Source organism: Agelaius tricolor, unplaced genomic scaffold, assembly GCF_023055355.1.
Source record: "Agelaius tricolor isolate 1412-34295 unplaced genomic scaffold, bAgeTri1.0.p SCAF_36, whole genome shotgun sequence".
In the NCBI taxonomy this organism is placed as follows: domain Eukaryota; kingdom Metazoa; phylum Chordata; class Aves; order Passeriformes; family Icteridae; genus Agelaius; species Agelaius tricolor.
In genome coordinates this window covers 4,433,134-4,452,726 of record NW_027269296.1, presented here as the reverse complement: position 1 = coordinate 4,452,726, position 19,593 = coordinate 4,433,134, and the positions used below count along the sequence as shown (strand labels likewise).

Here is a 19,593-nt window from a genome sequence, read left to right as displayed (position 1 = left end):
GGCTAGGAGAGAAAGAAATGTGAAGTGCTGAGCAAAATGTCTTAAACCTCTCAAAAACATTTGGTACCAAGACCCCCAGACCCTACTGAATGAATGTATTGTCAGCAAGAATTAATTGTTATCCAAAAGTGCTGGTGGCCCACCCATAGAACAGCAAGGACCTCTCCTAGAAATCTGTCAGCAGCAATCTTTGATCATGCATGGCTTGAGGTGGAGTACGTGTGTGATTAAGGATTGCTTGTAAGGTGGAGGTTGGCAGTGGAATTCTGGCATTCATGACCTGTGGGAGTAGCTCAGAGCCTTATAGAAAGAGTGTACCACGTTGTGTTCCTGTTTTTTCTAAAACAACAACAAAAAGAAGTTAGAGCTTCTGTTAACTTAGAACTTGAAGGAAGCTGTTGTAGTCTATTGGCTTAAATTGTTCTTTGAAACCCAGAGCAGTTTTGTTGAGCATGTATTAGTTGATAAAATGTGTAGAGTAGGGAGAAAAAAAATCACTTGTACTAAAGGGAAACCATAAGCTTTTGGTCTCATTCAAATAAAATAGTCAAGGTGGATCTGCGATACTTGGTTATTGATCAGGAACTTCTGAAATTTTAGAGCAGGAGAATCCCTCTGAAGAAATGTTGTTTTAACAACTTGGAGGTTACCAGAAGCTCTGAAAGACAGTTCAGAATATATTTTCTGATGTCCAGAAATCTGCAAGTGTCAATTTTGTATTTTAACTCCTTCCTTTTACCTGACTATCAGGGAAGCGTGGTTGAGGCTGACCTGACATGTCATGATGTCGACTTGCTAGGTGGGGTTCGCAGGGGACATTAACCTTGGAGTTCTAGGTAAGAAAACTTTCTTTCTCATTTCCTTCAGTAAGGTGAAAGGGTTGGTGTGGGAGGAGGGAGGATTTGAGCTCCACAGACCTGAGCACTGGAATAGCTTTCAAAATCTGCCATTACCGTGGAGAGGTTGCAAGTGTGGAAGGTAAAAGTTGTGGTTAAATTTGTCTCCATGTTCAAGAGAAGCATGGTATAGGTTTTTGAAATTAATTTGAAAATAAAGATGACTTGCACTTCAGAAGAAAGGTGGATGCTCTTTTAGGAGTGCTGGAAGCATCAAACATTTTGAACATTTAAATTTTTCCTCTCTGATTAAATCCAGGTATGGGTTGGATTTCTTTCCCCACCTGTGGAAAAGCAAAGAATTTGCAGCACACTTCTTCAAAGCTTAAGAATGCTGTTAAGAAAAGTGTCCAAGTAGATCTCTGGAAAATAATAAAATTTTGCCTTGGAAATAACAAAACTGGCATATCATGAGTTTGAATCATTTATGTTTTGAACATGATAATGCTTAGAAGGCACTAATGGAGAGAGAATGGCTTTTGTACCAAGGGACAGCTGTAATTGATCCTGTTATAAAAATCCCACTGGATTTTAATATTCATCTCTTTTTGTGGAGGCCATATGTTGATTCTAGACAAACAAATAGCAAAAGCTGAAGAACAGGTATGCAAATCAAATACTTGGACATGTTGAATTCTTCATGGCACCTGCTCATCTTGCACCTTTCCTCAGCCAGCAGACTTGTCTTTTCCTGCTTGTTCATGCAGTACTTGGAAAGGAGCAGAGAAGTTGGAAAAGCTTTCTAGGCTAGAGGAGCATTCCAGGTGCAGTCATTGTTTACCGTGGGACTGAATAGCATGCCAGTTCTGACACCAGCTGCAGAAGAGATGTGCCTGGTGAGTACAGGTATTTTGTAAGGAATGTTCAGAAATGAAGTTATTTGTTTCATTCCAGATCAACCTTACTCGGCATAGCACGACTTAAGAACAGTTATGATCACACAAAGTCATCAGTGTTGTTTCACTTGAAAGATCATAAACAGAAAAAAGAGGATCTCTTGATTCTGGAGTTTCCAGTCTGCATGTCCCATAGAGCTGCTGGCAGTGAGTGTAGTAGGATGTGTTGCACGTGCTCAGGTGGTGTCTCTGGGAGAGGAAGCAGGTGGCAAGGTCCTTACAGGAGAAAAAGCAACAGAATGGAGAGAGCTGGAAATAAAGGGAATGGGACATGCTCCTTTCATAAAACATGAAAGTTTTCAGTCTCTTATCAGTGGAGTTCATGAGTTTAAAACACAATGTCAGTATGTATTTATGTGATTGTAAGCTGCCAAATTGCATTAAATGGAAAACAATAAAAAGGGAAAAAAGAATGAAAAGCAGACCAAATTCCAATTCTGCCCTCCTTGCTTCAGACACAAGCTTCACTTTTTTCCTTCTTTAGCCCCAGTGAGCGTACAGTGTTCTCATTGGATTCTCCTGTTGAACTTCTGCAGAGCTTGTGTAAGTGTAGGATACACAGTTTCTTCTCTCTCTGTTTTTAAATCTTCACAGCAGCCTGTGAGAGGTGATTGTATTTACATTTTAATTTCGAGGAATGAGCATCCATTGTATCAGCACCTGTTCACATGACATTATTCTTTCTGACAGACCTTCAGACATTCCACATTTGGTATGCAGAAGGTGCATACCCAGCTGGAATTTCAGAGGAGATGTGGTGTAAGCATTTATTTCATGATAGAAAGAAATCTAATTCTGGAGAGCATTCAGCTGTCTTAGCAAAGGATGCTTCTTTCTGTTCTGGAATTCCCTGCTGTGCTGCTTTAACTGCTGCAGGAAAAGAGAAGTGAAATGCTGCATGGGCTAAAAGTCCTGTGATTAAAAATAGTTACAGTTGTTTAAAAAAAGCCAAAATCAACCCAACAACCTTTACAAAAAAACCCAAAGTCCCAAACAAGGCAAGAGCATGGCTGTGCCCACAGCACCTGTGGACTGGGCACCTTTTCCTTCTCTCCCTGGGAAGGGCAGAGGAGTTGCAGAATGGCCTTGCAGGTAGGTGGTTGCTGGTCAGCTTTGGGAAGCACCCCTCTAATGCAGCAGTTAGAACAGCTGGGTCACTTTTCAGTAAACATGAGTTATTGGCAGGGGTGGCTGTGGTCTGGCATCAGATCTCTGGGGGCTCTTACCAAAGTTTGCTGTGTGCCACTCCAGGAAGAGGAAAAGAACTGTGAATTCTTTTTGCTTTCTGTTTTTGCTGGTATGGCCACTTTTCAGGTATTTTATAAATCTGTTCATGCTGCAGTGGGTGTTCTCTTCCCACATTGGAAGTGTCCTTGATGCAGTATGAGGAAGGTCAGAGTTGAAAGGGCTGTGGTGAGGGGTTCATAGAACTCTGCTGGGAATCCAGAGAACTTGTACAGTGCTAAAAATTAGGCCAGGAGAATATTAGCACCCTAGCATTCCTAGTCAGGTTCAACAGGGTCAAAAACTGGAGGAGTGTAGCTCATAAAAAGGTCCTGTAATAGCCAGGTAGCTGAGCACTAGCTCATAAATAAGGACAGTCATGCTTATCCCATTCTGCTTACTCCAGAAATCTGAGCAGCCACCTTTATTCTTGTGTTTCCAAACAGTTCTGGATTCAATTGAAAATTTTTGGTGGACACAGCTTTAAAGATGACTCTTAACCATGACCATTTCTGTCAAATTTGGTTTTTTTCCCAACCAGTTTTCCTTCATTTGTTATTTAGGGGTTCACTACAAAAACCCTATTAAATACCTAGCCAGTCTTTATGCCATACATGTTATTTTTGGTTTCTGTAGCTTTGATTTTCAACCTACTGTACATTTGCAGGATGCCAGTACATTGCATTACATCTAATAAGCAGTCTGTAGGTTTTTTGATAAAACACTGCTGAGCTGAGCACACAGGTCAGAGACAAAATTCAGTTTTAGGTTGAAGAGTGAGTCTGTAACTGAGCTGAGCACACAGGTCAGAGACAAAATTCAGTTTTAGGTTGAAGAGTGAGTCTGTAGCCGTTCTCCTGGTGAACTTGCCAGCAGGATTCCTCAGCTGGTTCTCATTCAGATCCTAAGTGATGCTTGACCATCGAGCAGTTCTTGCTCCTCTCATGCTGGACAAACCACTCATTATGAGCAGAGACATTGAATTTAAGGTTCCTGAGAAATGAGGATGCTTAAACTCCTAATGGTTGCATTGTAGCTTCTCACTTCTGCTTTTCTTTTCTTCTCCCATTGTTGGTTGGGTGTTCACCTGTACCTGTCTCCTTATGTAGAGAGAAAGAAGAAAAGCATTTCCAGCAGTGTCTTGGGTGTGTTGAGCCAACAAGCTGCTGGTGCAGATGCAAAGCTCTGTGGCAAGGTTTGAGGTTTTTTTGAGTGGACCTTGCTGTTTTTCAAATGATTTTTTTTGATGTGGTATGTAAAGGTAAAAATACTGCAGGATTCTTCAAATTTCTTTGATATTATTCCTTACCTACCTGAAGTATGAGAACTTGAGTTACTAATTTTGTCAGCATTTTTAGATGATAGATGTTGCAGAGAACTGTAGGCATGCACTTAGGAGCTAATTTCCTCATAAAATCATTTTATACAAAAAACATTCACATTCATAATTCATCACATTTGTGAAGCATTAGAACATATATTTTCTTCAATGTTCTGGTAAACATTAAATCTTCTCTATGTTTCTTTCATGGCAGTTCACAGAAAATAAATGTGCTTTTTTCCTCTCTCCTTTTTGCTTGACTGACTCTTGGTTATAAAGTTTTAGCTTTTTCTCTCATGTCAAATAGATGTTTTCTTTTATGTGCCTTAGGAGTGGGTTCAGCAGGGTTTGCAGTGTAGCATGTAAAATCTAAAGGTCACAAATTAAATCTATTTCACTGGCCAAAGTGGGGTCTGTGCAGTGAAGGCTGCACCTTCCTCACTGTGGGAGGCTGTGTGGCCACAGAGGTATTTCCACCAATGTAGGTCAGCTTTTTTCTTTCTTTGTAAATAGCTTGAAAAATCCTTTTAGCAGCTAGGCTGAGGTTTAAAATAGAAGCAGCTAAAGAACATCAAATGTGTGGATGTATCAGAAGTTGCTGAAAGGAGATACAGATGTGCAACTCTTTGAGTAGGTCTTTGTGATGATTCTGGTATCAGATGTGTGCAGTGTGGGATGGGCAGAGTGTTTGTTCACTCCTAGGGAACTGCACTCCTGTGGTTGCTCACTCTTAATTGCTGTGATTAGCTCCACCCCTTCTTGAATGAGGAATAAGTAGTAATGGAAATTTGCATTTCAGGAATACATGAAAAGCAGTGCTCTTCTGTTACAGCAAAGTCTAGACTCTAGCAGAATGGTTTAGACTCCAATTTTGTGGTGGGAATAATCCTCCTTCTTCTCAGAGGCACCACTTGAAATGGTTTTTTCCTTTAACTTCAGTAATTTTCACTTGATTGAACTTTTTATACTGATTCTCTGTTTTCTGTTCTCTAATGATCCAAAGGCCATATATTTGAGTTCTTGGGTTCAGGTGTGATATCCTGACTTTCCATGAAGATTATTTCTGCAGGATAGAGTTTTTTTGGCATTCTGAAGAAAACTGGTCTGTTTTTTGGTAGACTTGTCTTGTTTGAACTGTCAAGTGCAGCTGAAAGCTCAGGTGTGCAGATAGGATCTTCTGAGCAGTTCCTACTGAGACAGGCTATTTTCAGTGTTCCTTTTGTGTGAACAAAGGCTGCAAGTGAATTAGCTCAGAAAGTTTTCTGCTCGATATTTCCACAGAATGATTGACCTTGGGAAAAAGAGGGGACATCAGGCATTTAGGAAAGCCATCAGCAGAGGCAATCTTTGTCACTAATGCATGAAATCCAAATCCAAAGTAGCAACTTGCTTGTAGGCTGGGTAACCAGGAGAGGAGCAGGAAGTATTAACACTAAATAATGTCTGTGCTGTCTTCTGTGGCTGTTTCAGTTTGAGCTTGAAATGCAAAGTAGTTGTGTGTTTTGCATCTTTTTAACCATTGTGTATTTCTTACAAAGCCTCTAGTAATAAGTTAATTAATCCAGGATAGACCACAAGGATGTTTGGTGTAACTTTTTATTAATTTAAAAATGCATGTTTTTCAGATACAGAGCTGGATCTGGCCATAGAGACTGTGAACTTTGCTCTTGATGTAACAGAAACATGGGGGTACATAATTCACATTGATTCTCTATTGTCATGTGCTGTGGTGGTAGGTGAAAATTAGGTAATGATGCCTGAATTGATTAAACCCTGGGCATGGAGGAAGTGCAGTGTATAAATATGTGAGAAGGCTTCCAGGAGGAAGTGTGGGATTGGCACAGCCAGGTGCATCTCAAGCAAAGACAGACTTGTTTTTGATGCACAGAGCCTCTGCTTGTGTTAGCAAAAAATTCTTCTCTGTTCCAAACTGAGACCACAAAACCTTCAGTGAGAAAAAACCCCCCAATCAGACTTTAATACCAAGAGCCTGAGAATGATTGCAGTTACTTACAGAGATAGGATTGCTTGATGAAAATTGAGATGTAAGTGTGATTAGATGTTCATTTGCTTGTTACACTCTTGAGTTCAGTCCTGTCATTAAAACAGTTCAGCCAGTGCAGGTGTCTCAATGCTGCTGTAAGAAGATGGCTGCTGGCAGAATGAAAGGAGAAGGAAAAGCCTATGGCTGTGTAAATGCACACTTTTTTTCTATTAGTTGTCTAAATAAGCTATTTTAGAAACTATAGTTATTAACAGCAATCAGAAATCAGGCTCTGAAGAAGTTAAAACTCATTTTTATATCTTAGTACACAAGTGCCTGGACTCCTTTATCTACTAATAATGTTTTAGCTTCCATTCTCATCTCATAATCCCTGAAGAATATTCATGATGCCACATGACTTGAGTTGGTGAGTTACCTCTCCTTGTATGTGTGGAGAAGTTGGATTGCTGGCTTTCCTGAAATGATTTCAGGACTTCATTTATGCCATCTGGCATTGTAGCCTCTGCACACACACTAGGATACTAAAGCTGTGGCACAGTTTGAAATCAGCCTGGATATACATTTAAATTTACAAAAATCTAACAAAATTGCTATTTGCCTGTAGGTGACTCTCGGCCTGTGGCAGCGCTCTGGGTGTAGCCTGCAGGGCAGTGCTGCTCTTCACTGCCTGACTGCTGCAGCTGGAAGGAATGTGGAAATGTGGAAATGTGGAAAGGAATTACTAGAGCACAAGTATCAATCACATCCTGGGTTTTTGGGCTGGGTACCATGCTCTTAAACTTATTAGAATAATACCTGGAATAATCAAGATATGCTCCACTACTTAAATCAAGTTTATGTTTAGCCCAGTGGTTTTTGTATTGAAACTGCTCAGGCAAAACTTGTTTTTGAAGTATTTATAATTGCTTCTTAGAAATTTCAGCTGAATGTGGACTGAAGGAATTTGGGCATACCAGTAGATGGCTTCTCAGTGCCCCTTTGCAACCTTACATTGGGGGAACAATTAAAAAAAATAACTGGCAAGTAGAGAAGTTGGACAGAAGATTATATGACTCTCTAGCTTCTTTTCAGTATTTGTTACATTTTTGGAATATTTTTCCTTTTCTAGGTATTTTCTACATCTCCTGGACTTAGGCTTTGTCCCACTCAATCTCTTATGGTTCTTCATGCACCAGTAGTCAGCATGGTCAGAAGGTTTGGCTCATATTTACCTCACAGTTTAGAACTCCTTGCAAACATTTAAGAAGGAAAAAAAAAAAAGAAACACATACTTCACACCTTCCTGGTTTTCTATATTTTAAATTGAAGTGATTAGGAAGCTTGATTTTAATGAGCTTTTAGTAGAGGTGAGATAGAGAAGTGTTTGTGTAACTGCTCATTATATTTGTCTGAAAACATCTTTTTGGGTGTGACCTGACTCAGTGCCTTCTCAGGTACCTGCTGCTTTGCAAGGCTCAGGTGGAATATTTGTGAGACTGACACACCAAGAGAGGCAGAGGAGGATAAAAATCAATTGTGTTCTCAGCAGTGGAGCTCAGTGCCTGCTTTTTCCACGTGTGATTTGGGTTGGGAGAAGAATTGAACCAAGCAGTTCTGGTGTTTTGTCCATTGACACCTGGTGAAGAGCAGCACAGAGCTGCATGGCCTGGCTGGAGGAGGGCAGCCCCTGGCAGCTGGGGTCAGGTAAGGCTTTGGTGCAGCTTTTCCTTGCTCAGCCCTTGCTGTCTTTGTGCTTTACCCATGCCTGCAGCCTCTCTCTCTTTGGTCACAAAGGTGTCAGGCCCCATACACCTGCATCCTTTCCAGTTGCTCTTAGGGAAGTTCCTGGTCTTGCCAAAATCCAAACAAAAAGTGAAGCTTTGCCTGCAGCTTTTCAGCTTTTCTATGTTTTGCCTTGGAGGTCTGTGCTTGTCTGTGTTTCCACTTCATGTGTGACCCTTTCTCTTTGGGCTTGGACCTTTTCCCCTTTTCATGATGGCTTTTCAAGGCTTGGTCTTCCAGCCTCCTACCTGGCTTACATTTACAATAAGTAAAATATTTTTGGTCCTTTTGTTGATTTTGGTAGGTTTTGTCCATCAATAGGACCTCCTGACCTCACTCAGAGTGCAGGGTAATGTCTGAGGTGATGTTTGAGCTGTTGTTGGAGGTGATTCTGCTTCACCGACTCTGAAAACTTTCCCATTCCACTGAGGTGTTCCCATCTCTGCCTTCCTGGCACTGCTGAGTTGGAAGAGTTCCCATCTTCCAGAGCATTACCAGAGATAACAGGAGGGATGAGATCAAGCCCTTTTTGGCTTTGTGGTTTTGCTTTGTTGTCTGAGCCCTTTCTGATACAAATTGTACATCTCGTGACCCAAGAGTTTTAGGTGCAGGAGTCAGCTTGGTTTGAGTGAGCTTTAGAGCTTTATATCCACACCCTGATGGCAGGACCCCATCAACCTTCACAGCTTCTTGGAACAGTTACTTGTTGGTTGCATTCATTTGAGGAGAGTGATTTTCCTCTGGGTTCTTTATGTCTGGTCTCTGGCCTGGGCTGGATCGTCAGCCTGGCTTAGCTTATGCCTCTTGATCTCTTCAGGCTTCATTCATTTTTTAGAGAAATAGGATGATCCCATTTCTTGAATCTTAACATCTCTAGTTTCTCTAGAAATGGCTGGTTTGTATTCATGGCTTTTGGCTGTTAGTCTTAGGAAATGCTCTTGGGGAGGGTGGTTGTGCACAGCTCCTGCAGCAGCACCTTGCTGGTGACACTTTGACAGGTATCATCTCTTACACTTGCATAAACAACACAAAATCTTGCAGCCTGCTTATTCATCATTCACGTGAGCACATCAGAGTCATTCAGGACTTTAAATCCTTGCCTTTTCTTAAAAAAAGAGTAAGCAAACACCAGTTAATGTCACTGCTGCACAATGTTAGGAATTGCCTGAGCAGATGTTAGTCAAGTGACTGTTGCATTTTGTTTCATCTGCAGGATGTTCAGGTTGATCTATCTCTGAACAGCTTCTCTCTCTTAATGGCTAGTTTGGAAAAGATGATGATCTGTTCCACAATAGCTGGGATTTCTTTTTATTCTGCATGCTTAAGAGAAGCATCTAAAATATAGCAGGATGAACAGAATTAAAAAGAAGAAAGCCTTACCACTAAAGTCAAGAAACGTGGATGTTCATTACTTACCATGGACCAAACCTCCAAACTGGTATTCAGAAACTGAAGTGTAAAACAGCTGAAATCAGGTCTGGCAGTATGTCACATGTCCTTTAGTGAGCTGAAGCAGAGGCTCAGGTGAACATCACCTGCATTCTTGTTTCCAGATTCAGTCCTAAGTTTTAGTTTACAGATAATTCATGCAAAGAGTTGTAGCTTATTTTGCAAGAAAAAACTCAATAAGGATCTTTCCAAGCCTGCCTCAGTAACTTGAGATATTTGGTGGCATGTGAAATAGGTGACTTTGCTTCATTTACCTTTGGCTTTACAGAGAGGCAGGAGGATGGTGTAACACCTGCTCATGCTCACTGCAGTTCTGTAAACAGTGTGTGTGAGAGTTGATTAACTATTTGCATATAGATATTACTACCAGCACTCTCAAATGATTCACCACAAAGAGCCTTTCCTGAGACTGTGAATTCTATTTTATTCATGTTTGCTGCTTTTGTATCTGCTGAATGCCAGCTCCCTCTTTTCCATGGGGTAGGATTGCAGGATCTGTGCTCTTTGTTTTAATAACTTTCTCCTCTTTGAAATTCCATTCTTTCTGGTCTGTTTTTAGATGATGAAGGATAGACACTGTGCTGGGCACTAAAGCATGGACTGGAAGTGTGCACTCTGGTGGCAGGTACTCCTATCTGATCCCCTGGCCTGATGGGGCTGAGGAGGGCTTAGGTGCTGTTTCTCAGCTGTGATTTCCTCCATTTATTAATTTCAGTGTTGATTGAAATGTTTGTCTTTATTTATAGCATATCCAACAGCTGTGTTGCAACAGAGAAGGTAAGTTTAGAGCTGGGGACAAAGGGGCTGACAAGCTCTGGATAATTAATCTGTTATGGGTTTTTTTTCTGATACAATCCTTAAAGTTTATAGACAGATGTTGGATGTATTTTCTTGGAGTGTCCTGATGCTTAAGATCAGACAGAAAACCATTGTAAGCACAATCAAATTTCTCATGAAGCAAAATTAATTCTGAATGTTGGTTTGGGAGATGATGGTGAAACTAATGGGAAATTGTGATCTTGGGAATCAGACAGCTGCTAAAGCCATTGCAAAATGGCAAGAAACAGAGCATTTATTATATATTATATAGGGAGGAGAAGAGATTAATTTGAGAATTAGATTTTTAACCATTCTTGTAGTATTTATTTGTCCTTTAAGATACAGACACAAATGTAAATTCACCAATCTGTTCTATGAGATATTTTTCCTATTAATTTTCCTGATTGAGAATTATTGTTAATGTCACACTTGTTGCTAGAAGCTGTTGAGCTGCTCATGCTCATTTTTCTCTGCTGAGCTCAGTGAATTTTGCTCTCCACTGTGATGGAGGATTACTGGTTGCTGTTAGCTGTGCTTTAAAGACAAGAATTCCTGGGTTTGATCAAGTTTAGGACATGTTTGTTCTAAAGCCTAATAAAAGCATTAACTAATATATATCTCACTTCTCTGATATGGGTTATAAGGGACTTGCCAGTCAATACATCTGAATTTCCTTGTTTTGGCAGGTAATTAAACCTGGATCTCTTCCTTAGCTAGCAAAGCAAACAGTCTCAGATATGCTTTGCTAGGCAGAATCATGTATAGACAGCAAGGTTTTATTATCTGTGAGGAAAAATGCACTATAAGAACATGAAATCTTGATGACCTTGAATGAAAACAAAGAAATAAAATTTTATGAGATTCAGTATATTAATGCCCCAACTCGGATGTAGGAATTCCTGTGCAGTAATTTTGTTTGAAGTGCCATTAAAGCTCTGTGTCCAATCTGTACTTCTGCAGGAAATGTGAAATATCCCAGGGATTGGCTGGCTACCTGAAGGACCCCAGTGTCTGCCTTTCATGGCAAGTGACCTGAGCATTGATGTGCCCCTGGTAGCAGTTCAGGTGGGTGTGTTACCTGTATTTGCAGCCTTTTCTTGTTCTCTGCATTGTACCAGAAGCTGCACGTGTCTTGTACAATCTGTTTGGCCCTCTTGTAATGTCTGGTTTTCCTAATAAACATCTTTTGAAGTCTTTGCTTTGTGGCTGATTTCCAAGGGTGCAAGTTCCCATGTGTTAGGTACATCCTTCTGATGCATTCTTTGGATCATGCAGGGAGGAGAAGAGAAACTCACAACTGCTTCCTTTGAATAAAAACCTTATTTGAAGCTGCTGTGTCCACACAAGACCTTCACTAGTAGTTTCTCTGTTTTGAGTATTTTCTTGGAGTATCCTGATGCTTAAGATCAGACAGAAAAGCATTGTAAGCAAAATCAAAGAAATTTCTCATGAAGCAAAATTAATTCTGAATGTTGGTTTGGGAGATGATGGTGAAACAAATGGGAAGTTGTGATCTTGGGCTTTTGTTCCTGTGAAGTGCCAAGTCCTGTGGGGAAACTTCAGCCACGTGAAGGTGAACTACCTTGTGCTTACATGAATAGCAAGAGTTTGGTTTCATCCTGGCTTGCTTGTTTTTGATTCAAAGGAGGACTGAGAAGAGAGTAGAATGCACCCAGTGGTGTGGTTTTAATATTCCTCCATTTGGTTCTTTCCAGGGAGGATGGAAGGTAGCCTGTGTGCCCATGCAGATCTGGTTTCAAGAGGTGAAAATTTGTGTGCATGTGTGTATTGACTTCAAAATCCCTTTTTTTTTTTCTATAGCAGTGTTCTGGCATGTCATGGAGATCAGTTTGGTTCTGTTTTTCAGTTCAGCTGGGCAGACATTACCAGAATCCCTCAGAAAGACACTGGTTTTTCCTATGCTTAATCCTTTTTACATGCAGCATTGTACTAATCTTGCTGAATAGGAGGAATGTGGTTTCCTGACAACAGCTACTACAGAAGTGTAAATTAAGAAGCTGGCATGAGGTTATTTTGGAGACTTGGCCATGAAAACACAATTAGAGTTAATCCTATAACAAATATGTTTGCCAACTTAAACCATCCAAAACCAAACATGTTTGGCAACTTAAAATCCAAAAGTTTTGATGTTTGATTCAGCTCTAACCCTCCTCAGACAAACAAAACCTTCTCAAATGTCTCATTTTGGCACATTGTGTGTGCAGTCCCTGGGCACAGGCCCTGGTGTGGCCTGCTGGCAGGCAGCTCACTCCCTGGGAACAGGGTGGTGTGATGTTGCATTCAATCAAAATGCAGTGAATGTCTCCTACTATGGAAAAAGTTTATCCTGTGAATAACCAAGCAAATCACTTTCATGGGGGAGAGAAGAGACATTTTTCAACTAGGACTGGCCTGAAGGAATCATTGGCTGCAGATGAGGAGCCATGCCCAGCCCTGCAAGTCCACCAGAACAGGAATAAACTCCTTTGTGTTTGATTGTGTGAATTCCTGCTTTTTCCAAAGGCACCTGAGAATTGGAAGTGAGTTTCATGTGTGAGTTGTATTTGTGTGAGATCCCACCTGCAGGGCTGCATCCCCCTCTGTGAGGTCCCAGCACAAGGGAGGACCAGGAGCTGCTGGACTGAGATGGAGCCAGGCTGGGAGAGCTGGGGGTGTTCACCTGGAGAAGGTTTGGGGGAGACCTCAGACCCCCTTCCAGTGCCTAAAGGGACTCCAGGAGAGCTAGAACAGAGTTACATTCTCGGTGTTTTACTTTTATTTTGCCCCCAACAATTTAACTTGATCAGTCATAGACAAAATTCTTCATGGTGTGCAGTTCTCATGTTTTAAAAGTTAACAAGCAGCTCTTTACAGGTGATTTTATTGCCACCTGCTGGAGTTCACATTAAAAGTCAGATTTTTTAAATACATATTTTGGCTGCCTGAAATGCCCTTGGATGAGGGCAGGTGCATTAGAGATGTACTTAAAGAAATGCAGGCTGACCTGTCCCTTAGCAAAGCACTCATTGACTCACCATTTTTGTTTGTAAAGAGAAAACAACTGAAGGCCAATATTTGAATTTTATCTTTATAAGGAAATCAGAACAATTTGGCAGTGGACAGAATTGGAAAATAGCTTGCAAATGTTGGTGCTGTCAGCTGAGGTGGCAGATGTAGCCTGGGGTGGGGACATCACAGAGCCAGGGACAGTGCTGGGAAACTGGGACCTCCAGCTCCAGAAACAAAAGTTTCCAGACAACTGCAGCAGCCTTGGTGATAATTTGGGGATTTTTGCATTCTTGGGCCTGCCCTTCATCCAAGAGGAGCTTTGGAATGGAATTGGACAACTCTGCAGTATAAATTTGGTACCAATCCTTTCTCCTGAGCTCTGCTGCTCTGAACTCCTCTGTCAGACTCTGCAGGAGCCAGCACTGCTGGCAGCCTGGGTCACTGGGAGTTGGTTGTGTCAGTGCTGATGAGTTTTGGCTGGAAGATGTGCCTGGAAAGCACATCTAGCCAGGACCACTACAAATCAGCTTCTTGTCCCATTGTGACCTGGGGGTGTACCAGGAAAATGAGTGAAAATTTCCTTTGGCATGCGGGGCTTGGAGGAACCTGACCCACCTGCAACTGATGTAAATATTAAATTAAACTAAAGGACAGCAGGTGACAATGATTATTTTTGTGTTGATAATGTCATGAACTGTCAGTTGTAACATAATTTAAATATGTGCCCTGTGATCACTCCCAGTGCTCCCACATATTACTGCTTGGTTTCTGCCTTAGACTTCACTGTTTCCACTTCTGACTTCTGATGTTTTTTCCTGTATTTTCTCTCTGTGCAGCTTCTTTTTGCTTTATGATGAACTGGATTTCCTACAGAGTCTTACAAAACATGAAAAGTAATAAAATCTCTTTGGTCATGACCTCCCCAGAGTTTTACACACCTCAGGTTTTAGCAGGGGTTACTAGAGACCCCTCTACCCATCCCTCAGGGACCGTGTGTCTGCAGAGATGGGCTGGGCTGGGTGAGGAGGGAGCCCAGAGGAGGCCACAGAGATGCTCTGAGGGCTGCAGCACCTGAACTGTGGAGATGGGCTGGAAGAGCTGGGGCTGTTCAGCCTGGAGAAGGCTCCAGGGAGACCTTAGGGCCCCTTCCAGGGCCTAAAGGGGCTCCAGGAGAGCTGAGAGGGACTTTGGACAAGGGGGAATGGCTTCCCACTGCTGGAGGGCAGGGTTAGATGGGATATTGGAGAGAAAATTCTCTCTGTGAGGGTGGGGAGGCCCTGGCACAGGGTGCCCAGAGCAGCTGTGGCTGCCCCTGGATCCCTGGCAGTGCCCAAGGCCAGGCTGGGCAGGGCTTGGAGCCACCTGGGACAGTGGAAGGTGTCCCTGCCATGGAAAAGGGTGCAATGAGATGAGCTTTAAGGTCCTTTCCAACCCAAACCATTCTGGGATTGGATGGGGTACAGGAGCTCTGGGGCTCTCCTGGATCAGAAAGGCTTTTGGAGATTTGGATGTGTTGTGCATTTTTAGGACAAATGCATAAAGCAGCAAAAACAAGGCCATGGCATTCCAGGGCACAGGCTGTGATGCAGGGTGGGAATGGGACCACATCTGCTTTCCAGGACTTGCCCTGCCTTGGCACACAGCCTGCACCCTTCCTCCATGGCCTCCCTTTACTGGGAAAGAGCTTTTGGAGCTGGGTGTCACTGGCCCTGCTCAGGTGTGGTCCCGGGTCAGCACCCAGGACATCCCTCTGGCTGTCCTGGATGGCTCCAGGCCCTGCCTGGGGCTCAGAGAGAGCCCAGGACACACCTGTGCCTTTGATCCTGACCCATGGAGCAAATGACCACCTTTATATGAAGAATTACAAGTCAAGAGAGTTTAAGTAGAATAATAGTTAGTTTGTCACAGAGTGATAAAATAGATTTTTTGAAGTTTTTAGAATGGAGGCTCGGGGTCCCAAGATAAAAGAATTTGGGTATGCTTTGTCCCTTTTCCTTCTTCTTCCTAGCCTCCATGTTCTAAGTGATGCTGGCACTTTTAGATTATTTTAGAGTAGAAACTCACTGTTTAACATAGGTGATAAGTATTGAGAAGTTATTGTAAATAATGTACTCAGTTTTCAGTATAAAAGATAACACCAGTGTGCCTCAGCCCGACCTCCCAGACAGACCCCAGCAGGTCAGAGAAAGAATTTTATAGATAAGAAACAATAAACAGCCTTGAGAACTCCCATCATCCCCTCTGTGAAACCACCCACATCCACGTGCCAGCCCTGCCACCTGAGCATTGTCTGCTCTGAGGCTCTGCCTCCTTATCTGTCTGCCAGTGCTGCTGTCATTGCCTCCCACATCTGAGTCCTATCACTGATCTCCCTCCTACATCAAACCTCTCAGAGCCTTCAAGGGAGGTCTTCACACTGAAATTCTGTGAAATCTGTGCCCTGGCTGGGATCCTACAGCTCTGCCTGCCTTTTGCTTTGGGAACTTCCAGTCTGGGGATTTCCTGGCTCCTTGCACCCCTGTGGGGCAGCAAGTGTCCCTGATCAGATTTGATGTCCTGAGGCCCCTTGAGTGCATTAAAATGTTGGGGATTCATGATTTAAGTATGTAATTGCCCTCATCTTCCTTGTGCAGTGTGGGAATGGTGTCATGGCCCCTGTGCCTGGTGCTGTGGGGGTTTGGCATGCGGGGGAGCTGCTTCCCAGCCCCTCATCCCCGCTCACAGCTTGAGAGCAGCCCTGGAGAGACCCACTCCAGCCCCAGAGGAAATTCCTGCTGGGGCTACTGCTCTGCTTTTTCTCTTTATTAATTGCTTATTAGCAAAAATAAGTGTTTTCCCAGTGGGTGGAAAGTATGGCCTCTGGCTGCAGCAGGCAGAGGGGCTGCTGTGGGATCTGCCCAGCCAGAAATGAATATATTCACATGTAGATCTGATTGCTAAAGGCAGGGAGGCCCCTGCTCCAGGCAAAGCCCAGCTGGAGGCTGTGCCTGGAAAGCTGCCCTAGCCAGGCCCTGCAGCAAGGACCTCCTCTCAAAGTGTGCTCCCTTTGAGCTTGCTGTGGTTTTCTGTGACTCACTGGGCTGGGTGCTCTAATGTCCTTTTATTTGCAGAAGCACGGGACATTCTGTGTTCCTACAGGATGAGCACAGGACCCAACTGTCACCTCCTGAGCAGGGATATCCCCACAGGTGCTGGTTCAAATGCAGCCAGTGATGACCCTGGCAGACCAGCTTTGCTCAGAGGCTGGGCTGGGGACAGCCAGGCTGACATCTCCCAAAAAGGCACTTCTGCAAACCATTATGAAATGCATTTGCCCACAAGGCTCCTGCTACAGCCATCTTTGTGCTGGCACAGCTGCCTGTTCCCACCTGCAGCTTTTGGAGGACTCTCTTTGCCTCTCCTGGTGGAGATGTGTCCCTTTGCACGTGGCTGTGGGAAGGCTTGGCACTGCAGGAATGGCTCTGGGCTGCTGGTTCCTCCTGAGCAGCAGGGGATCACTGATGGGACAATGTGAGCAGTGACAATGCCCTTTCTGGGCAGATTTGTGCAGTGGAGATGCTGTGACCTGAACACACAACTCCAGTGCATGGCTGGAGGCAGGACAGGACTGTGTGTTCTCCAGCCAGGCTGAGAACTGCTCAAGAGAACCAAGTGGGAAGGTTTTGCACCAGGATCGACTGCTTGGCACATTCAGAAACCTCTGAATAGGACAAGAGATGTCACAGACACATTTTATGAAAAATCCTTTCCTTAGGATCTTTTCTCCTGAGAAGCTGAGAGGCCTCAGAAATGAAATGTAACCAATGGTTATCTGCTGCTGTGGAGTGCAACAGGTGCATCTGGGATTAGTCTCATGTGGTTGTTTCTAATTAATGACCAATCACAGTCCAACTGTCTCGGACTCTGGTCCATCACAAGATTTTATTATCATTCTTTCCTTTCCTTTCAAGCCTTCTGATCCTTTCTTCTATTCTTTTAGTATAGTTTTAATATATAATTTTCTTTTAATATAATATATATCATAACATAATAAATCAGCCTTCTGAAACATGGAGTCAAGATTCTCATCTCTTCCCTCGTCCTGGGACCCCTGTGAACTCCAGCACAAAGAGGTACAGGCAGGATCTGTGTGTCCCCTCACAGATGTTTCACTGAAGCCTGGCCTCTCCCTGCTATAAAAGCACAGGACCCTGCTCCTGCTCTCCTGGCTCTCCAGGACAGAGGAGATCCAGCCCTGTGCTGCCCTGGGACTTTTGGTCACAGGCTTGGAGGAAGTCACACTCCTGCTTTGGGAAGTTTGTGTGGGCAGAGACATCTCCTGCCTCAGTCAGCAGCAGCTGGGGTTGTTGCTGCTTTCCCAGGCATTGCCACTAAACACTTCTGTGGGGAGGAGAGGAGAGGAGCAGCCTGAGTCCCATGTTTGTTATCCCTGTAAGAAGTGTGCAGGACTGTCACAGCCATCACATGTCACAGGTGTGGTCCAGCTGTGACAAATTCCATTTACCCAAGACAGTGGGGCCAGAGAAATCCACCAATCTTGGCAGGTTAGAAATCTTCCCTGATTGTTTCTAGTGAGGGGAATGACTTTACAAGCTCCCTAAGACCCACATAGAGAAAAGCCTCTGCAGCTGCTGGCACTGTGCAGGGTGGCTGCTGTGAGGAGCCACCAGGAAGCCACCTGATATCACCTTGCACCAGCTAGAGCAGTGACAAGAGGCCCTGTCCTGGAGAGGGCATGGACCTGTCCTGCTGCTGTCCTGGAGCTTGGGGACAGGACCCCACTGCCCATCTTGGTGTCCTTGGTGGTTGTCAGGATCTGCAGCATTTCCTGCAAGAGTCTCTGGGTGCTCACAGCCTGTGGCAATCACCAACCCCCCTGTTCAGGTGCTCCAAGGTTGTGGAATTCAGCACATCCAGCCACTGCTTGGCTGCAGCTTTTTGCTCTCAGTTACTGGTTTTTTGAAGTCTCGTGGTAAATAAATATCAGGGGTGAGACAGAGCTCAGCCTGGCTGCTGGGCTGTGCCAGCTGTAGGCAGCACCAGCTGGTCAGTGCTCATTGCAGGCATAACAGCCTGAAGTTTTGCTTTTTGGTATAATTTTTTCTTACTTAAAAAAAAAATTGTACAGAGAAGCTGTAAAATAAAACAAGTGTTGTTCGTGTTCATATTTTGTCTCTTGTTTTGACTGTCCAGGTGATCTGGGGTGAAGTGAAATCAGAACAGACGTGAGTTTGGGGGAGTTCCTGACGCAGGGTAGGATCTTAAAATATTTTCTGTGTAGTCCTGACATATTCTGCTGAAATGCTGTGGTATAGCATCCTGGGAAGGGTGGTGCTGCATATCAGAGAGGAGGAATTTGATGATTTTTAGGTCTACAGGAATAGAAGTAGGACAAATGCAAATGTGCTGAGTGAAGGGATGGTCCCTTCACGGAGTGATTTTGCACCATCCTGGGTCTGGAATGTGACACCTTCCAAAAAGGCACTTCTGAAAACCATCATGAAATGCATTTGCCCACAAGGCTCCTGCTACAGCCATCTTTGTGCTGGCACAGCTGCCTGATCTCAGCTTTACAGAAACCCTTGGGAGCACTCTGAGGAGCTCATGGAAAGGTTTGGGGGGTCAATGCTGAGCATCAGAGCAGGGAGGCTCTGCCTGAGCAGTGCCTGCAGTGGGAGCAAACTGGGACTGTGGCCAAGGGGGTGCAGGAGCTGCACAGGAAACCTGTCCCATGGAGCTGTGCCCTCCCACGGGCTGCTCCTGAGATGACAGCCTGGCAAACCATGGAAAAGGTGTAGGAACTGATGTGGAGAGCAGGAATCAGCAGAATGAAACATGGAGAAGCCATTCCCTGTCCTGTAGCTGCTGTGTGCCTCAGGGAGAGGCTGCTAGGTGCACTTGGGCAAAGGAGAGCTTGGCTGTCACTGTCTGGGAGATCTCAGGTGTCCCTGTCACCTCTGCTGGCCTCGTGCCAGGCCAGCTGCCTCTGAGTCACTGCTCTGGCCATGGGCTTAGGACTCAGCCTGGCTTTGTGCTGTGAGCAAGGCTCTGTCTCTTGCCAGGACAGGGCCATGTGCAGAGAGCTGTCCCCATGGTCTGTGTCCCCTGGGTCAGGTGTGCTGGGGGCTGGAGTGCTCCTCTGCTGCCTGCTTCAACAAGGGCAGGGGAAAACCTGGCTCTGGTGCATGCAGGGCTGTGATGGAAGGACAATGA

At 44.0% G+C, this 19,593-nt stretch overlaps 1 long non-coding RNA gene across 1 annotated transcript; it reads left to right on the top strand.

The window, feature by feature from the left end:
* Positions 1-1,738: 1,738 nt before the first annotated feature.
* LOC139602963 (uncharacterized) lies at positions 1,739-18,545 on the top strand. The gene is made up of 2 exons (XR_011683532.1): positions 1,739-8,025; positions 10,112-18,545. It is a non-coding gene; the product is annotated as an uncharacterized lncRNA (long non-coding RNA).
* The last annotated feature ends 1,048 nt before the right edge of the window (positions 18,546-19,593 follow it).